This window comes from Gavialis gangeticus, unplaced genomic scaffold, assembly GCF_001723915.1.
Source record: "Gavialis gangeticus isolate Ggan-Ray unplaced genomic scaffold, GavGan_comp1, whole genome shotgun sequence".
NCBI classification, from domain to species: Eukaryota; Metazoa; Chordata; order Crocodylia; family Gavialidae; genus Gavialis; species Gavialis gangeticus.
This window is the reverse complement of record NW_017729032.1, coordinates 131,695,904-131,714,476: the sequence shown is the minus strand read 5'-3', so window position 1 is coordinate 131,714,476 and position 18,573 is coordinate 131,695,904. Positions and strand designations below refer to the sequence as shown.

At 43.0% G+C, this 18,573-nt stretch overlaps 1 long non-coding RNA gene across 1 annotated transcript in view; it reads left to right on the top strand.

Moving 5' to 3' along the window:
- The window catches only part of LOC109303259, an 888,234-nt gene that overhangs the window by 420,201 nt on the left and 449,460 nt on the right, over window positions 1–18,573 (top strand). Inside the window, exon 2 of the long non-coding RNA XR_002099035.1 lies at window positions 12,357–12,362. This is a non-coding gene — a long non-coding RNA (uncharacterized LOC109303259). The remainder of the gene's footprint in view (window positions 1–12,356; window positions 12,363–18,573) is intronic.

The following is an 18,573-nucleotide window of genomic DNA, read 5'->3' as shown; positions in this document are numbered from 1 at the left end:
AAAAAGGTCTGTCTTCCCCCCTCTTGCCCACATCAAACAGAGCCCCCCCTCCTTCCCCCCAAAATAAAGACCCCTGACTTTCCCCCCCACAACAACAGAACCTCTCCACCACCCACCCTACCCCACCCCACCCCACCCACAAACAATAAAAAAACCTCTTCCCTGTGCAAATTATTTACAATATGCCTTGTGTGATGTCCTGGGGTGGGGGCTGTGGGGTTGGGGTGCCTAGGGGGAAGAGCTTGAGGACAGGAGGCCAGAACTCCATCCTCTGGCTGGTCCCTTGTGGGTGCATATGCCATGGCAAGTCCAGCAGGTAGGGGGCTTGCCCGATGGTGATGGTGGCTGGTGGTCTCATGGCATGGATGGCTCACTCTCCCATAGCCAGTGTCAAGGGTTGGCAGAGCTGGCCTGCAATCCTGGCCCCACTGCAGGCAGCTGCAGCTCTGCACCCATATAGAGGTGAGGCAAGCAGCAGGCCTGGGCCTGGGCCAAGGCGAGGGTGGGGGCTAGGTAGTGGAGGACCCAAGGTGAGGGTGTGGACAGGGAATCCATGTTTCTGGAAGCAGTGCAGGACCTCCTCCTAGACCTATGTGGGGGCCTGTTGCTGGGCAGTGGGTGAATGCCAGGGGGCAGGCAGGGCTAGGGCTAGGGCTGGGCTTCACATGGCATGAAGGTGACAACCAGGGCAAGGATGGTGTCCAGCACTCAGCAGCTGTCATCTGTGGCCTGGACTGCCCTGGCCAGGAATGTAGTCTGCTCCTGCAGGGCCTCCACCCACTTGTGCTCCACGGCCAGGAGCTGCTTCGGCAACTTCTGGTGATCCCAGGCCCATGCTGCTCCATGGGCCACAACCTCCATCTACCAGGCCCAGGCATCTGCCAGCCGGTCCTCCAACACTGTCACCAGGAGAATAGTGCAGTCCTGGGTGTACCTCTGCCAGAGGCAACACATCCAAAGGGCCCTGTCTGTGGGTGGCAGCAGTCCTGAGGATGAATCGATGCTGCTGACTGTGGCCTCATCCCCAAGTGCAGCTGAAGGACCTGCAGAGCCATAAGAAAGAAGCTTTTTTTAAGAACTTGCAACATTTCTTAGATAAAATGCTCTGTACCAGGGGCTGTGCATTGCCTGGTCTCAGATCAGGGGTTGGATGTGCACAGGTTCCTAGGAACCATGGTAAGTCAGGCAAGCAGGGCCAGGACCAGGTTGCTGCCATCTGAGCATTGGACTTTCATCAGTCCCATGGGACGACCCTGCCCACTATGGGACAGGGATGTCTGGGTGAGGGTGATCCCCTGCCCTCCATTAATGCCGACCCCAAGAAGGAACACCTTGAGAGGCTGGATACCTTCAAGTCAGCCAGCCCTGGCAATCTACACCACAGGGTACTTATAGGCTCAGCAGTGTGATGCTGGCTAACACTATGGAAGAAAGAGACTTGGGGGTCATCATTGACCACAAGATGTACATGAGCCTGCAATGTGATGCTGTGGCTAGTAAAGCAACCAAAACGCTGGCTTGCATCCATAGATGCTTCTCAAGCAAATCCCGAGACATCATTCTCCCCTTGTACTCAGCCTTGGTGAGGCTGCAGCTGGAGTACTGTGTCCAGTTTTGGGCTCCACATTCAAAAAGGATGTGGAGAAGCTTGAGAGAGTCCAGAGAACAGCCACGTGCATGATCAGAGGTCAGGAAAGCAGACCTTACGATGACAGGCTGAGAGCCATGGGGCTCTTTAGTCTGGAGAAGCGCAGGCTCAGGGGTGATCTGATGGCCACCTGTAAGTTTATTGGGGTGACCACCAGTATCTGGGGAAATGTTTGTTCACTAGAGCGCCCCAAGGGAGGACAAGGTCGAATAGTCATAAACTACTACAAAACCTTTTCAGGCTGGACATAAGGAAGAATTTCTTTACTGTCCAAGCCCCCAAGGTCTGGAACAGCCTGCCATCGGAGGTGGTTCAAGCACCTACGTTGAACACCTTCAAGAGTAAATTGGATGCTTATCTTGCTGGGAGCTTATCCCTACTTTAAGGAGATGGTGCTAGTTTTAAAATACAGTTTCAGTCATGTAGGTCAATATCTAGGTAGTATATTGGTATTTAAAGCTAAACTGGCAGTACACTTGGAACTAGAGTGTGGCTGTGACACCTCAACAACAGCCTTGTTAGAAATGCCTGAGCATACATATATCTGCTCTCCACAAATTGAATAACAGGGTCTATGTGCTCAATGTTCTTAAGTAAAAAGGGGAGAACAGAAAGGAACAAAGTCACAGATATGGATGGCTATTCCCATGATAGAATAGCCAGCTAAGCAGGTTGGATGTGAAAAATAAAATTCATTGTGTATATTATGCATAGAGCTAAGTAGAAAAAAAAGAGTTAGAGGAGTGGCACTGAGGATAATACTCTTCTGGGGTACACCTGAAAGGTTGCATAACTTTGTACCACCTCTTGGGGATGTGCCTAAAGATACAAGTTAGACTTACTTTTTTTTAGCAGCCATCTTTCATTACCATGGATCAGATTTGTTCTACTTTTATCAAATCTGAATTTAATATTTGAAAAGGAATACAAGTAGCTGGAGTGCCTGCTAGGAGTGGCATTAGCAAGGCACTCTAAAACAAGTACTTAGTATATGACTTGGAGGCATATGGTGTTCAGGTAAGTATTTTAAAAGCACTCCAAAGGTGAGGCACAGATGAAACACTCAGAAAACTCTGAATCATTCCTCTCTCCTGAAATTATTATTTAAGAGCACTCAGAACTCGTCACTCTTTTAGAATGTGCAATATATTTAAATAGACCAGAGAGCAAAATTTCAGAGCAATTATGGCTCTTAGCATAAATAATGCTCTATGCTCAGGGACACAATATATCTTAGTACTCCTTTAGCTATCAGTTAGTCAACTTTTGCAGAACAGACTAAATATGTCATTCTGAGGCATACACTTGTTGAAAGGGTGGGAAGCAAAGGGCACAAAACAACAGCTTTCTGTATACTAGCTATAGTATAGGCCAAACTTACCATGGAAAGAAGAACAACCATCCAAAAGTAGTGTGGCAGGCAGAAACCTCTCCTTCTATGCACAAGAAGCACTTGAGGAAGCATTATTCCTCCCTGGAGAAATAATGAGCTTCCCTTTGGGGAAGTGTAGATCTTATACAGTACCTATGGTGGAGTGGCAATACAAAGATTTTGTGGATAAAGCTACGTAGTTATGGACCCATTGTTTTCATCTCATCCCATGCTAGTATGATCTATTGCACATAGCTGCTTTCCTTGAATGGCAGAAATTTAGCAAACCAATTATTTTCCAAGTCTTTCCAGGCATGGTAAAAATGTCCGGAGACAAGAACATCAAGGGTGTTAATTTGCTAAGGCCCTTGATTATTAGTGAATATTTTATTAGTACATGCAGATGCCATGTACATAGACAGAATACAATTTGAGTGTTTTTTAAACAGTTCAATCTAGAAGTATCTTTTCAGTGGTAATTAATATAATTTGACACAATTTTAAGGATAAACACTTTATAAGCACTCAGTAACAGGACTGTAAAAATGCTCAGATTGTATATGCTCTTAAAAACAAAATGGCATTTGAAAAGTAGGCAAATGTATTCAGCATAGCTGGGTAGCAATACAGAGATAAAGCTGTGTCATCCAAGCTGTCAGAAAAATAATCATAGAAAGGAATCTTATTCACCTTAAACCAAGAACCCAGTTCATGGCCAAAATACAGAGTATTGTTACCCCTTTTTTTTCAAACATGAATGACCTGCTTCTGTTACCACTTTCACCTTTGGTGGAGCTAGGATTTTGAACATGAGGGTGTAGATGATGTGGCTCATACATAACGACGCATTTGTCTCCAGTTAAAGAGACAGTAGAAGCTTTACTAATATTGTAGGGGGCTAGCATTATATTACTCGGTTTAAGATCAAAGCAAAAGACAAATATAACTATTGGAATGTTCACAAAGGGCATTTTTACATATGCTCCCAATGTGGTGCTGGGTGCTTTTAATTAGAGCACCACACTATTTAAAAGTGCTTGTGTGCATCATGTGTATCGGTAGCTCAGTGCACCTCTGAACTGAGAAAGTGGCATAGGTGTGCTTTGAACTAAAGCTCATTGAATGTGTTTTAGTTTAAAGAGCACCACTGCATTTTGTCAGTGCAGAGGCACGCTGCACTGCTGATACACATGACATGCAAGGCTCCCAGAACACATCAATTTATGTGCTCCAGCAGACTCTCTTAATTGAGTCTTCTCTGATGCACTGGATTTCCAGCACGTTGGAGCAGGTTCGCCACATGTATGTAAGTGCCCTAATATTCTAGAGTACAGATCACTTTTTTAAAAATACAACTAACTAGGCAAAAAAGGAGTCAAAGGACACTATCATTACTCCTGTCATCATTATAGTTAAATGTACAACTTGTATCCAGACTCATAAAACAAATGCTAGCCTTCTTGAATGTCTTGACAGTGCCTTCATTATTAGTCATTTCTATACCTGAGTTAATATTACCACACCCGAGTTAAGCTTTTTACCTGGAGCTAGAAAGAGTCTGCAGAGCTGTAAAATAGAAGAGAAACATTACCAGTAATATCTAACAGACAGCAAAATTGCAGAAGAAAGGATAATTTGAATAAGGAAACATCAAGACCATTAAAAAGACTGGAGCGTTGTTAACACTTGTAGAGTGGAGAGACATTAACAAGAATCAGGGAGATAATAATGAGCCATCAAATCAATTGACTCTTTACACATTATCTTAAGAGAAATGCAGCTTCCCCTCCCAGGCAGTTGCTTTTAAAGTTTGGGTTGAGTAGGAATCAAAGGGGAAGTGGAGGGTGCATCTGTGCTACTGCACCCCATCTGTATCCACCCCTGAGTATCACTAGTTTTTGGTGGCAGAATTCTGGGGACTTTCAGGTTGGCCTCTCTGAAATCAGTGTTCTCATGTACATGGACATAGTTTAAGTGTAACTGGAGTCATTTAAACAAATCCACCAGTCCTGAGATGGAGCAATGACAAACAGCATGCATGCAATTCCCTCTTGAAAACATTTTCCCCCCCATAGTGATCCCCAGTTTCTAGGAAGATACTCTGTCATACCAATGGCATCCAAACACAAAGAATAAAGAGAAAATTTGGCTTTCTACCACAGCTTCTCTCTGGACACTAACAAGGCTAAATGACAATGTAACTTTTCTGCATGCTAAGTAAAACAACTTGCACCTTTCTAATTAATGGTGTCACTGTAATTCCTGCCATAACACAATTATAGCTTGGTTCTGGTGGATATCCCTTCCTCTAATTTCCCTTGTTTTAAAACTAACTTGTTTCCAAACATGCTCTTGCCCTTTTCTATTTACCACCTAAAAGTTCCTCTGTACTAACAGTTTACTGCACATTCATAGAAAGTGAATGTTTCAATAGCATATATAGGAGTTTGTACAGAACCTGTAAACCAAGAACCTCTAAACTTGTTACTTGTGTGGTGCAAAAAAAGATGACAAGCAGCAAAATTCCTGCTGCTTGCTAGAGAAAGTGTTAGTAGAGCAAGTGCAGCTTGCAGACAGGCTAGCTACAAAGGCCCACAGGTATAAGAAAGACAATTAAAGGGTTACAGGGATCAACCTGCATTCTGCAGGCAGCAAAACACAAAGCTACTGATTTACACATTTAGCAGTGCCTGGGCCCTGTTACAAGGGAGTTGTAGGTCAGGTGACCGGAAAGGGGTGGAGAAAGGGACAATATAAGCTTGATCCTAGGGCTAAAGACTCACTCTGTCCCTCACCTTGCAAGGTGAAGGAGGGCTGCAGAGAGGTTCACATAGAGTTAAGTAGTTTGTGATGGTGTGCTTGTGCTTAACTGCATGACATAGGTGTAGTTGAAGGGGAAGGCTGCTAAAAGGTGCCCTAGAGTGGGTGTTTGGCTGACATCCAGTAGAAGAGGTACTCTGCTCAGGGGTTGGAGTCAGACCAGATGGAGAAGGCCACATGATGAGAAGGGTGGAGTGAGGGACTCCTTGTCCTGGTCCTTGAGAGCAACCTCCCTAATTTGTATTAATATTCCAGAAAGGCATTGCAAGTGAGATCAGGAGGGTACTCTGGTGAGACTAAGTGAGGAAGGATTATTTTGGCTGCCAGGGGGTGCCAAAGCTGCCTTTGGAGGCGGGTCCTGACATACAGCTGAATTCCCTGTTTACATATACAAACAGTCTCGTTAGAAGTGCTTGCATACTCAGTCAGAGGCCAGAAACAGTATGTAAGAAGTGCTGAATAGAGGCCAGCATATTTTAAATTCTAAAATTCCAGCTTAGTTTGTTACATTATGCTTTTTGTAAAAAGCTGCTTAATTTTATGACCTAAAAGTTAAATTACTCCAGTAAAAACCCTTCTGCAACCACCCAAGTATCATGTTAAGATTACATTGATAAATAAAAGGAGTGTGGGTTTGGAAATCAAGGGACCAAAATTGGTAGGCCAGATATTGTGCCTTATTGGTGAACAAGAGAATGATAAGCTAAGACATTTCACAGATCATCGTTTTTGAGAGCTGCATAACTTCACACAGATTCTGGAAGAACAAGTGTATTAGGAGTAAGAAAAGAAAAAATGAAAGAACACTTCAGATTTACCACCATAACTACCACACCTTGTTTTGTGATCCTAACCTCAACTGTGACCCCAGTGGCTCTTCACTGACTGTAGTAAACACTGAGCTAGAGAGTAGAACCCAGAAAATACTGTCACTTCCACCATCTTAGGCCTAATCCTCAATAACATCTGGACTATTACACTTGAGTTCTTGCTGTGTCCTATACCTTATGATCTTCTTTCTTTTTACTAAATTATGAGTATATATGTGTGCATTCTTTTTTTCCATTTTTTTGGCCTACCCTCTTTTGTTTAAAAATTATATGGTTTAAATAAAATGGTATCTTTTGCAATATCAATGTGGGCCCATGACCAGCAGGAAAGCCAAAAGCAAATCTGTATGGGGCAAATCTTGGTCCAAGTCCACTTGTCCTCAAAGTGGCTGAGAAGACCAAGTGCTATAGCTGTATTTTTCCAGCAATGAAGTTGCAAGCAAGAATCAGCACTGGAAACAAATGCTGTATTTTCAGTTTTAGTTATTATTTTCTTTTGTGTATGCATTTGTCTTATCTTCAGATAAACACAAGTGGACTCCATCATCAACAACTCCAACCCATGTCGACTAAGATGTTCTTCTTTTTCCCCAAAAATGAGAGTGAGTAAAATCTAAACAGCCTCCTCAAATTGGAAGAAAGATTTTTTTTCTTATAAAAACTCTCCAAAGCTAAAAGGAAAGAAAAGAAGGATTATTCATGAATTGCTTACTTAAGACTTCATATTTGACATACTTTAGTTGATTTTTCCCTGAATTTTTTAAATAAAAGTTCAGAAGCTCTTCATGTGGATTGTCTGCCATGTGACAAAGCAGACTGACAACTCTGTATTCAAAAGCCCAAACGTTAATTGCTTAATTTTGTACAGTGATGGGGACATATTAACAATCCCAATTCTCCATTTATAAGCACAAATGGCCATTTGTTAGCACAAAAGATGATAACAAACTTGAATATGCAAAATCACAGAGAAATACCATATGCAAACATTAAAAACAAAAGAAACAAACCCTTAAATAAAACAAACAAACACCAAAACAGAGAAGAAAGACACCCAAAATACAGAGTAATTTTGTATAATTAATGGATTAGATGAAAATTTTCAACTTTCATGGGCCAAAAAGTTTTCTTCTTGAATATATTCATGATGATAACATTTTAGATTTCATGTGCATTGTCTCTTTTTAAAGAGCTGTGTTTGAACTGTTAATTTTTGACTGCATATTTTATATTTCTTACAAAAATGACTGCTAGAAAAACTTGTAGAGTCCTTTACTTTGGAAATAGGAGACAAGGAGATGTTTGTCATCAGATAACTTATAATTTACAACTTTTAGTTTAAAGACTTAATCTAAAGATTATTTGAACAATTCAAACCAAACTTTCTTAACATACATTTTAATTTGAATGTTTTAATGATTTAAAAGTTCTCACTAGATCATTTTTTCAACATAAATCATCACGGCAAACATTTTGGGTAATACAACATAAACAGCATAACCCTTATTCTTTATTGTAAATTTAATTTGATACAAATGGGTCTTAAATATGAGCCATTATAAAAATGAATGTGTACATTTTAGAGCTGTTCTTCAGCCAGAGCACACTAGAAACTTTTTTTTCCTACTGCCTGATTTTTTCCCCCAACATTCCACAAAGAATTCTAATTTCCAAATAGCTATCATCTATGTAGTCTACAGGATTGAAGCCAGAGGCTTCTCAACTTAGATGTCGTCTTTTCCAATGGCCACTATCTCCAATTGTTCCCAATGGCAATAGGGCTGTGCAAAGCTTCAGTTGTTGATTTGATTTGGCAGAGATTTGGCTCAATTCAGTGGCCAAATCTCTGAATCCAAATCAAATCAGGAAACCCTTTAATCTCTTGGAATCAAATTGGAACCCTCCAAATCGTTTCATAGAGATTCAGAGAGATTTGATGATTTGGACATAGACACAACTTTAAATGTTTTTTTCTACATACCTCAAAGTACCAGTCGGCTCGTGAATGCTGAGATGCTGGGGCAGATGGAGCGTCCAGCAGGAGCACGGGGCATCCCCAGCACTCTTGGCAGTGGACCTGGAAGTGGACCAGAAGCATTTCTGGTCCACTTCTGGGTCCACCACATAGTGTGCAGGGGACCCCCCACCCCTCAGCTCAGTGCCTGGTGCCTTCTGTGTCTGAGGGGCACGTGGGGTCCCCCCATGGCCGATGGCTGAGCTGAGAGGGCACAGGGGGTCCCACTTGTGCTCCATGGTGAACCCAGAAGTGGACTGGAAGTAATTCTGGTCCACTTCCAGGTCTGCCACTGAGTACATGGGGGGGCCCCACCATTGCAGCCATCTCTCTTACCATCACAGCCACCCACCCCACCATTGCAGCATTCATGAACCATGCCTGGTACCTTGAGGTATGTAGAAAAATCATTTAAAGCTGTGTCTATGGCTGTGTAGTGCCCCCAGTTGGCACTGTGAGTATAGTCCTGTACCATAGTCCGGGTCCCCCAACTCAGCTGCCATAACTTGATAGAACATGTAAAGAAGGAGGGGGCTCAGTGGTGTTCCTCCCCCCTTGACGCAAAGATGGGTCACGGGGTCACCGCAGTGGTCCTCAGGGCTCCACCTCCCCGACACCCTGTTCACTCGCCAGCTGGTCAGGTCTTTGTGCTCTCACCCCAACTTGGGGCTAAGGCACCTGTATCAGTCCCAAAAGGGTGTCTGCCTCACAACTGTGGGTCCAGTTTGGGCACTGAGAGTCCAGCTGGCCGCCTTGATCCTAAGTCAACCCTGAGGCTCAAGATCCTGGCTTCAGAATCAGAGTCAATAGAGTTGGGCAATTCTCTTAGGGAGAATCACCACCTTGGAGACCTAATGCTCCGGGGCCGGAAACTACCTGTTCCCAGCTGGGTGCCAGCTACTGCCCCCACTCCTCTGCTGTGGGGCAGTGTCACTGAGACCACTCCTGCCAGCGCACCAGGTCTTGGTGTGCGCAAAGTGCTCCCAGCTGGCTTCCCCCGCCCCCCCACCTTCCTTCCAGTGGGGTTTTTAAATCTCCTGCCATGATGCATCAGCTGACCACTGCCCATCTTGACTGACAGTTGCTTCAAGAGTCAGTGAAATGCCGGCTTGTGCAACTCCTTCTCTGCCCCAGCCAGCCTCGGAGGTAAGTTCTCTGCAGTGTGGGCATCCCTATTTCCTTCTTTGGAAATGTCAGGGACTGTCCCTGGTGCTTCTGACCCCTGCAGGTATCTCCCACCATCACAGGCCGAATTGTTGATTCTCCGAATCAATGTTGAATCTTCACATTCAGATTTGGCTAAATTGAATCAGGACAGTGATCTGAATCAATTAGTCAAATCACTATCCCCAATTTGGGACAAATCTGAACTGAATATGGCCTGTTTTGCACACCTCTAAATGGAAATGGATCTAAGCTGTTATATACATACTGTCAGTAGCCAGCATCTTGGCAGTTTGGATTTATTCTCATTCCTATGAAGGAGTTGAGCCAAAGTCTGGTCATTGTTGAAAAACATCTATACCGGGGATACTTGAGAAGGCCCTAGGAGGTATGCACAGGTAGACAGGGATGGAGCGCCGCCATGCATCATCCTGCACTGCCGTGCAGGTGCTGCCTGCCTAGCTGGATGCTGGGGATACGGGAAACTCACATGCAGACCACTGCTCTATGTTCAGCCATGCACCACCCCTCCCACACTCCCTATCTGCGCCTGGCTGTCTGAGGTACATTGCTTCGCATCCAGCTAGCAGGGGTACACCAATCCAAAAAAGGTTGAAAACCCCTGATCTATACTGTTGTTACTTGCCTCCAGGAAGTAATTGCATATTAAGAAGTTATCCTCTATCAATTTGTTGTATTATGGCTGAGGAAGCTATTTTAAAAATAAAATAAAAATCAGTGTCTTCAAAGAAGTAGTAAAAAATGAGTTGGAATTAGTAAAAACTCTCCACCTGTTTAGTCCACCAAAGACGAAATAAGAAATTAAAAAAATTCCTGAAATGTTTTTAGTACCTAAATTTACACATTAAAAGGACAAACTCTGGACTTAGAGTATGAGAGATGATCAGGCTAAGTGTCCTTTGGAACTTATCAACGTCTGCATTTGATCAGTCAAGAGGTATTGCTCAAGCACATACACAACTTTCTGAAACAAATGATAGCATAATGTCCCTTCTCATTTTAAATTTATTTTTCTCTTCATTGGACAGGGGAAAAATTAGATCTGGTACGTATTTCAAACTATCATCATAGTATATTTCATGGATACCTATTCAGATCAAAGGATTTCTTCTCTTTTGCAGCCCCTGATTAGAAATGAGTGATGGTAGATTTCTTTCATACCTATTGCCTGTCAGTACTTGGTGCGTCATTCATGTAATAGATGAATGTCTATATAATAGATATGCTTCTTATACATACATGCAACCACCCACCCCATTCTGTGGGCTCCTAAATGGCCCTTTCTAGTACAACTTTTATAATTTGTTTCTCTAAGGACTGAGTTTAATTTTTTTGTTTGTTTTGAAATAAATTCAGTACCAGAAGAAGGTGACAACATGTACCCCACCTCTTCCCCACCAAAATAATTCCCTTAACCAATTATGCAATTTTATAAAGAAAATACTTTTGACCTCTTTTGGTAATGATTGACTTACACCTTTAAGCTAGAGTGATTCTCTGCATAACACATTGCTGTTACTTTTTTGACCCACAACGTCCCGTAAGATGTTTTCCTTATATCTAAAGGAAATGAAACAATGAAGTAAGTATTTAAAAGAATACAGTAAAAATAGAGAAAAATGTGCAGACTAACAGAAAATAAACAGAGGGATACCTCAGAATATTCAAATCAATATTAGAGAGTAGGAAAGGTACATATATTACATTAGCATACCATTTCTGAAGGGCACTAGAAGGCAGAAATTAAATGTTCTTATCAGAAATAATTTTAACACAAAATCATTACTTTTATTTCAACACTTCCCCCAAGAAGCAAGGTTAAACCCCTTGAATAGGCTTCAGAGAACAGCTGTTGAGCTATAATTGTTAAATCAAGTACCAATAGAAAATAGAGGAGGCTTAAGAGGGAACTAAATAACACCAGAAAAGACCTTCCAGTAGGGTGAACAAAATCAAGGAACTAATAATTGAATCATAGGATTTTCATGGCTGGGACTAACTTAACAAGTTCAAAAATAGAGAGACAAGTTGGTTAAGGCTAAATTTTTCTAGTTGTGTTTTCACTCACTATACTTAGGGCCTTGTCAGACTTTATGTTGTAAGCCAAACAAATATTAATCAGCTTAGTGCTATTTAGTTTAGTGGAGCAGTCACACATTAAGGCAGAGAGCCTACTCTTATTGCCCCTCAGCTGCACAGCTGTGACTAGCTACTAGAGGCTTGGTGAGCAGGGGAAGAGGGGGGAAGGACGGGCTCCCTGCTCCCTCAGGGCAAAATGCATGCTGCAGCCCCAACTGTAAGTCATGGTGCCTCCTGCCGTCACTCTCACCACGTCTGCTCCTGGCTCTGTTCCCAGTGGTTAAGAGTTCCACAGTTCCCTCTCTTACTTAGAGGTAGCTAGCTCTGGTCCCCACAAGTCCATCTTAGATCCATCAGGCTCCTCAAAAACTGGCTCTGCTCCCCACAAGAGGGAGCAGAGCCAGGTAGGTCCAAGTTGGGGAGAAAATCATGTAACTTGGACCAGGCTCTTCTCCCCTCCAGAAGCAGAGCCAGTTGGGTCTGAGCATGGAGGGAGGGGAGAGGGTGGAGAACTTCATCACTCGGACCCAGCTCCATTCAGCCAGCTGGGTCTGAGTGACATGATAGCCTCCCTTGCTCAGACACCGCTGACTCTACATCTGGCAGAGGAGCGGAGCTGGAGCTGAAGCTGTGTCCAAGTGATGTAGTTCCTTCCCCTGCTCAGAGCAGGCTGGCTCTGCTCCCAGCAGGAGTGGAACTGGTTGGAGGAAGCAGTGGTGCCCACTGTCTCCTGGGATGTTTCAGGACTTCAACTTGGACAGAAAAGCTACAGAGAGTTGCCACAAGTTAATAAAACAGGAGCAAAATTAGGCAGATTCGAGATAATCCTGGTCTGGAGTGGGATAACATTAAGATAAATAAAGAGTGCATTAAACCAGTAAAAAGGTGTTAATATGCAGCCAGTCCAATGGTTAAGAGTTCCAGTAACCACCTAAAGTTACTGTGTAACAAGGCCCTTGCAAACGTGTCAATCTGGTCCAGACTTCACATAACATTTCACTGTTGTTAGCAGCATCGCCTTCTGTTTGGTTATATAGAGTACTAATATATGTAGATATTCTTTTCCCCAGAATACTTTTATCATTTGAGATGAAAAGCAACATATATAGTTATGTAGGTTTATACTTACTGCAAATTGTCAAACATTACACACATATTCAAAAGCACACACATCTACTTTTTCCTGATTTTCTTTACTTAAAAAAAATTAATTCCTAAATCACAAATGAGATTTTTAAGATATGAAAAATAATGAATTTAGAATTAAAAATATGGGTGCTCTAGGCTTCTGAAATATGGGGAAGCAATTGTCTTCTGATCCAAAATCCACTGAAGTCAATGTGTTCTTTCTATTAATAGGGCTCAGAGAAGATACTTTCCTCTATTTTTAAAATAGTTTCAAACAACCATGGAGTACTTTAACAACTGCTTTATTCTGCTGTGTGGATTTAATATCCATATTAACTGTTTACTGGGGGGGGAAATGACCAGATAAAGGATACTGTGATTTAAAACACATAAGGCAGAATTCTGTTACTCTTCATACTTCTACAAGGTACTTACCCAGTCAAGTAAGAGACACTTTTTGGTACTTCGAATTTGAAATTCTGTTACCCATGCAGTGTGGGTATCTGCATATCCACATGGCTACTGCATATCTTCAGTAGGTTATGCACCTGCTGGGAAACTACAAACATGAACATAAATCTGAAGGCAAATAGCTTTCCTATGCTTTAGCCCTAATAATTGAGTGGTATGGACACTAGGAAGGACAAGACCTGGGTCCCCCTCATTCAGAGGGAGTTTAAATTTACATTAGCACAGCTCCTTAGTCTCTTTTTGAAGCTGAGCAACTTAACCTTACAGTTAATAGTCATTGGATACAATAGATGGAGACAAGTGAAGAACAGAGTGACTTACTCTGTAGCACGTGCTTTTTCTCTTGGCCCCAAATATCTCCTTGTTTAGCCCAGGGAGCCAGTTTCAAAAGAAGGGTTGGAGAAGTGACTAGATAATGCCTGGCTGATTGTCTAGTGGTTAAAGCACTGAGATAAGAAGCCAGAGAGATATACATTCAGATTCCCTCTGCATTGGACAGGGGACTATAATTCAAGTTTCTTGTTTTCTTGGTGATTGTCCTATTCGGTTAGCTTTTGGACCTAAATTTAGGAAGGTCCTTCTCTTCCTCTGTCTAATACCTGCTATGTATATGCATGTCCAAAGCATGTACTGCTTTATGTACATATTTATGTAGTACCCATCCTTGCATATTCTGCTCAATATGTGTGGTAGCCTTGTGGAAGCTTATACATCCACACTGGACATGTAACAGAATCAAACTGTGTAAGTGATAAAACTGTCAATAACGGAGCCGGGTAAATGCCATTTAGGTGCATAAAGTGTAATAGGATTTAGATTATAAAATGCACAATCAATTTTCTATTAAGTTTTTAAAGAGGAAATATAAAGAAAATGAGATTTTTCCAAAATTATTAAATAGTACAGATGTAGCATTCTGTTCCAAAAATACATACTTTTCCTATCAGTTATAATAAACATATTTCCTGCTGATTTCTGAAACAGAAGAAGCAAGATATATTTAATTATAACACTATGGTATTGGTTGCTTCTGAAGTATATTAAACAAAAGAGTATAAAAAGTTAATACTGTGGGCACTATTAAAAATTGCCACTAAACTTTCTTCTGAGGAGGAGGTGATATCAGTAAGATAGATCAAAGAAGCATAGAAGCATAGTAAATTAGGGTTCAAAGAGACCTCAGGAGGTCAACTAGTCCAATCCCCTGCTCAAAGCAGGACCATCCTCAAGTAGATCATTCCAACCCAGGCTTTGTCAAGACAGGCCTTAATAACCTTCAAGGATGGAGATTCCGCCACCTCTCTAGGTGACTCATTCGAGTGCTTTACCACCCTCCTAGTGAGAGAGTTTTTCCTAATGTCCAACTTAAACCTCCTTTGCTGCAACTTCAGACAATTGCTCCTTCTGGCATCTGCCACCACTGAGAACAGTCTAGGTCCATCTTCTTTTGAACCCCCCTTCAAGTAGTTGAAGGCTGCTATTAAATCTCCCTCTCAGGCTTCTCTTCTCTAGACTAAATAAGCCCAGTTCCCTCCGCCTCTCCTCAAAAGTCACGTGCCCCAGCCCACAAACCATTTTTGTTGCCCTCCGCTTGACTCTCTCCAATTTGTCCACATCCTTTCTGTAGTGTGGGGCCCCAAACTGAACACAGTACTCCAGATGTGGCCTCATCAGTGCTGAATAGAGGGGAAATCACTTCCATTGACCTGCTGACAACACTCCTACCAATTCAGCCCACTATGCCATTAGTCTTCTTGGTAACAAAGGCACATTGTTGGCTCATATTCAAATTATTGTCCACTGTAATCCTCCAGGTCCTTTTCTGCAGACCTGCTGCCCAGCCAGTCAGCCCCAGCCTGTACAGGTGAATGGGATTGCTCTCTTGTTAGTGCAGGACTTTGCACTTGTCCTTGATGAACTTCATGAGATTTCTTTGGACCAATCTTCCAATTTGTATAGGTCACCTCAAATTCTCATCCTACACTCCAGCATATCTACTACTCCCCTCAGCTTAGTGCTATCTGCAAACTTGCTGACAGTGCACTCTAGGCAATCTTCCAGGTTGTTGATGAAGTTATTGAACAAAACTGGCTCCAGGACTGACCCCTGGGGCACTCCACTTGACACCAGCCGCAAACTAGATATCAAGCCATTGATTGCTACCCTCTGAGCCCAATCCTCCACCCAGTTTTCTACCCACACTACAGTCCATTCATCCAGCCCATACTTCCTCAGTTTGCCTTTCAAGCATGAACAGCTTGCTTGTTGTGGGAGACTGTATCAACACCCTTACTAAAATAATGGTATAAAACATCCACTGGTCTTCCCACATCCACAGAGCCAGTCATTTCATTATAGAAGGCAATCAGGCTGGTCAGGCATGACTTGCTCTTGATGAACCCATTCTGACTGTTTCTAATCACTTTCTCCTCCATGTGCTTAGACATAGATTCCTTGAGGACCTGCTCCATGATTTTTCTAGGGAGGTTAGGCTGACTGGTCTGTAGTTCCCTGGATCCTCCTTTTTCCCTTTCTTAAAGATGGCCACTATGTTTGCCCTTTTCCAATCATTTGGGCCCTCTCCCAATTACGATGAGTATTCAAAGATGATGGCCAGTGGCTCTGCAATCATGTCACCCAACTCCCTCAGCACCCTCAGCTGTATCCCACCTGACCTCATGGACTTCTATGTGTCAGGCTTTTCTAAATGACCCCTAAACTGTTCTTTCATCACTGTTGGCTGCTTACCTCCTCTCCAAACTGTGCTGTCAGGTGCAAGAGTCTGGGAGCTGACCTTGCCTGTGAAGCCTGAGGTGAAAAAGGCATTGAGTAGTTCAGCCTTGACTGCATCCTTTATCACTAGGTTGCCTCTCGCATTAGGTAAGGGATCCATACATTCTCTTGTTGCTGACATACTGTCATGATGAGAAAGACCTGGTGATGGCACAAACTGAAAACTGGCAGGAACCAGTGAAGGAAAAGAGAAATCCATGTTTCTGGAGCAGCTGCTCAATAAAGATAGAGCATCCCTGGAGGGAGAGGGAGGAGGGGAGATACCCAGATGAAAACAAGAGAGGGGCCAGGATGTGGGGGAACATAAAGAAAGCTGATTGGGATGGCAAGGCAAGGAGGAGTCAAGCATCAGCTGGCTGGGGAGGAGAGAGAAGAGTGTTGAGCTGGGAGATACTGGCTGAAGAAACATTGCCAGGAGTGCAATCCAGGAAACAACATGACCCAGAAAGCAGAGGGCTAGCCAAGAAGAGGTAGCTGAGCCTCATGGTGACAAGTAAAACTCTTCATTTTTAAAAAAAATTAGTATAACTAGATCAGGCTGGGCTGGAGCATCATTAGAAAGGTGAAATGTAAAGACAATGAGCCTGACACCATTTAGTGTGCTTAAAGAGGAAGGCACCATTTTTTTATTGGACTTATACCTTAAAAAAGAAAAAACATGTTTGTTGAACCCAAAGGACTGAAACTTATCTTTGTTGATCTTACCTGCATTTATTTTGGGATGCTTTGAGAGAGGTATTGGACATTATACTTACCTCCACTGGAGAAGTCTTCAATCACTACCGTGAGGAACAGGCTTCTGTTATTTCATCCACCTCTGGATGCATATTACCTAAGAAACTAGAGAAAACATTGTAAAAAATTAGATAGATATCTAAAAAAAAGAACCTTATCATATAGAACACACTGTGAGTCTCATCTTTATGGTCTACCAGATTGCTTTATGAAAAATTAAAAAATTCAAGGGAATTAATCAGTATCCCATCACCCAGTAGTGTTTAAGTTACACCCTCCCTGTATAAACTTTTTAACATCAAGATGTGGCAGGTGAGATTTGAGACACCACTGGGAAAAAACAAACAAACAGGGAATAACCTAGTAATTTGGGGCCCAGTCTGGGAGACTGTGATTTACATACACCAATGGAATAGATTGAATACATCACACACACTTGTAAGGAACCCTTCTTGTTACCCGTCATGTCCCTTGATAGCTGTAAGTCCAGTTGTGCTTTGGCCTTCCTGACTTCATCACTGCATGCCCAAGCAATACTCTTATACTCCTCCCTAGTTGTTTATCCAGGTTTCCACTTCTTGTAAGTTCACAGATTTAGATTCATAGATGTTAGAGTCAGAAGGGACCTTAATAGATCATTGAGTCTGACCCCCTGCATAGGCAGGAAAGAGTGGTGAGTTCAGATGACCCCAGCCAGATGCCCATCCAACCGTCTCTTGAAGACCCCTAGGGTAGAGGAAAGCACCACCTCCCTTGGGAGCCCCTTCCAGACCTTGGCCACTGTAACTGTGAAGAAGTTCCTCCTAATGTCCAGACTAAATCTGCTCTCTGCTAGCTTATGGACATTATTTCTTGTAACACCGAGGGGCACCTTGGTGAGTAGAGCCTCACCAATTCCCTTCTGCACCCCCATGATGAATTTATAGGCAGCCACAAGGTTGCTTCTCAACCTTCTCTTGTGAAGGCTGAAGAGGTCCAGGTGCCTTAGTCTCTCCTCATAGGGCTTAGCCTGCAAGCCCTTAACCATACAAGTGGCCCTTCTCTGGACCCTCTCCAGGTTATCCACATCTCTCTTGAAGTGTGTCACCCAAAACTGGACACAGTACTCCAACTGCAGTCTGACCAGTGCCCGATAGAGGGGAAGTATCACCTCCTTGGTTCTGTTTGCCATGCATCTGCTGATGCATGATAAAGTGCAGTTAGCTTTTCTGATGACTTCATCCCACTGACGACTCATGTTCATCTTGGAGTCCACTAGGACTCCAAGATCCCTTTCTGCTTACGTGCTACCGAGCAGGTCATTTCCTAGGCAGTAGGTGTGCTGGACATTTTTCTTCTCTAGGTGCAGCGCTTTGCATTTCTCCTTGTTAAATCGCATTCTATTGTTTTCTGCCCATTTGCCCAACCTGTCCAGGTCTGCCTGTAGTTGTTGCCTGCCCTCCGGTGTGTCCGCTTCTCCCCACAGTTTTGTATCATCCGCAAACTTGGACAGAGTACA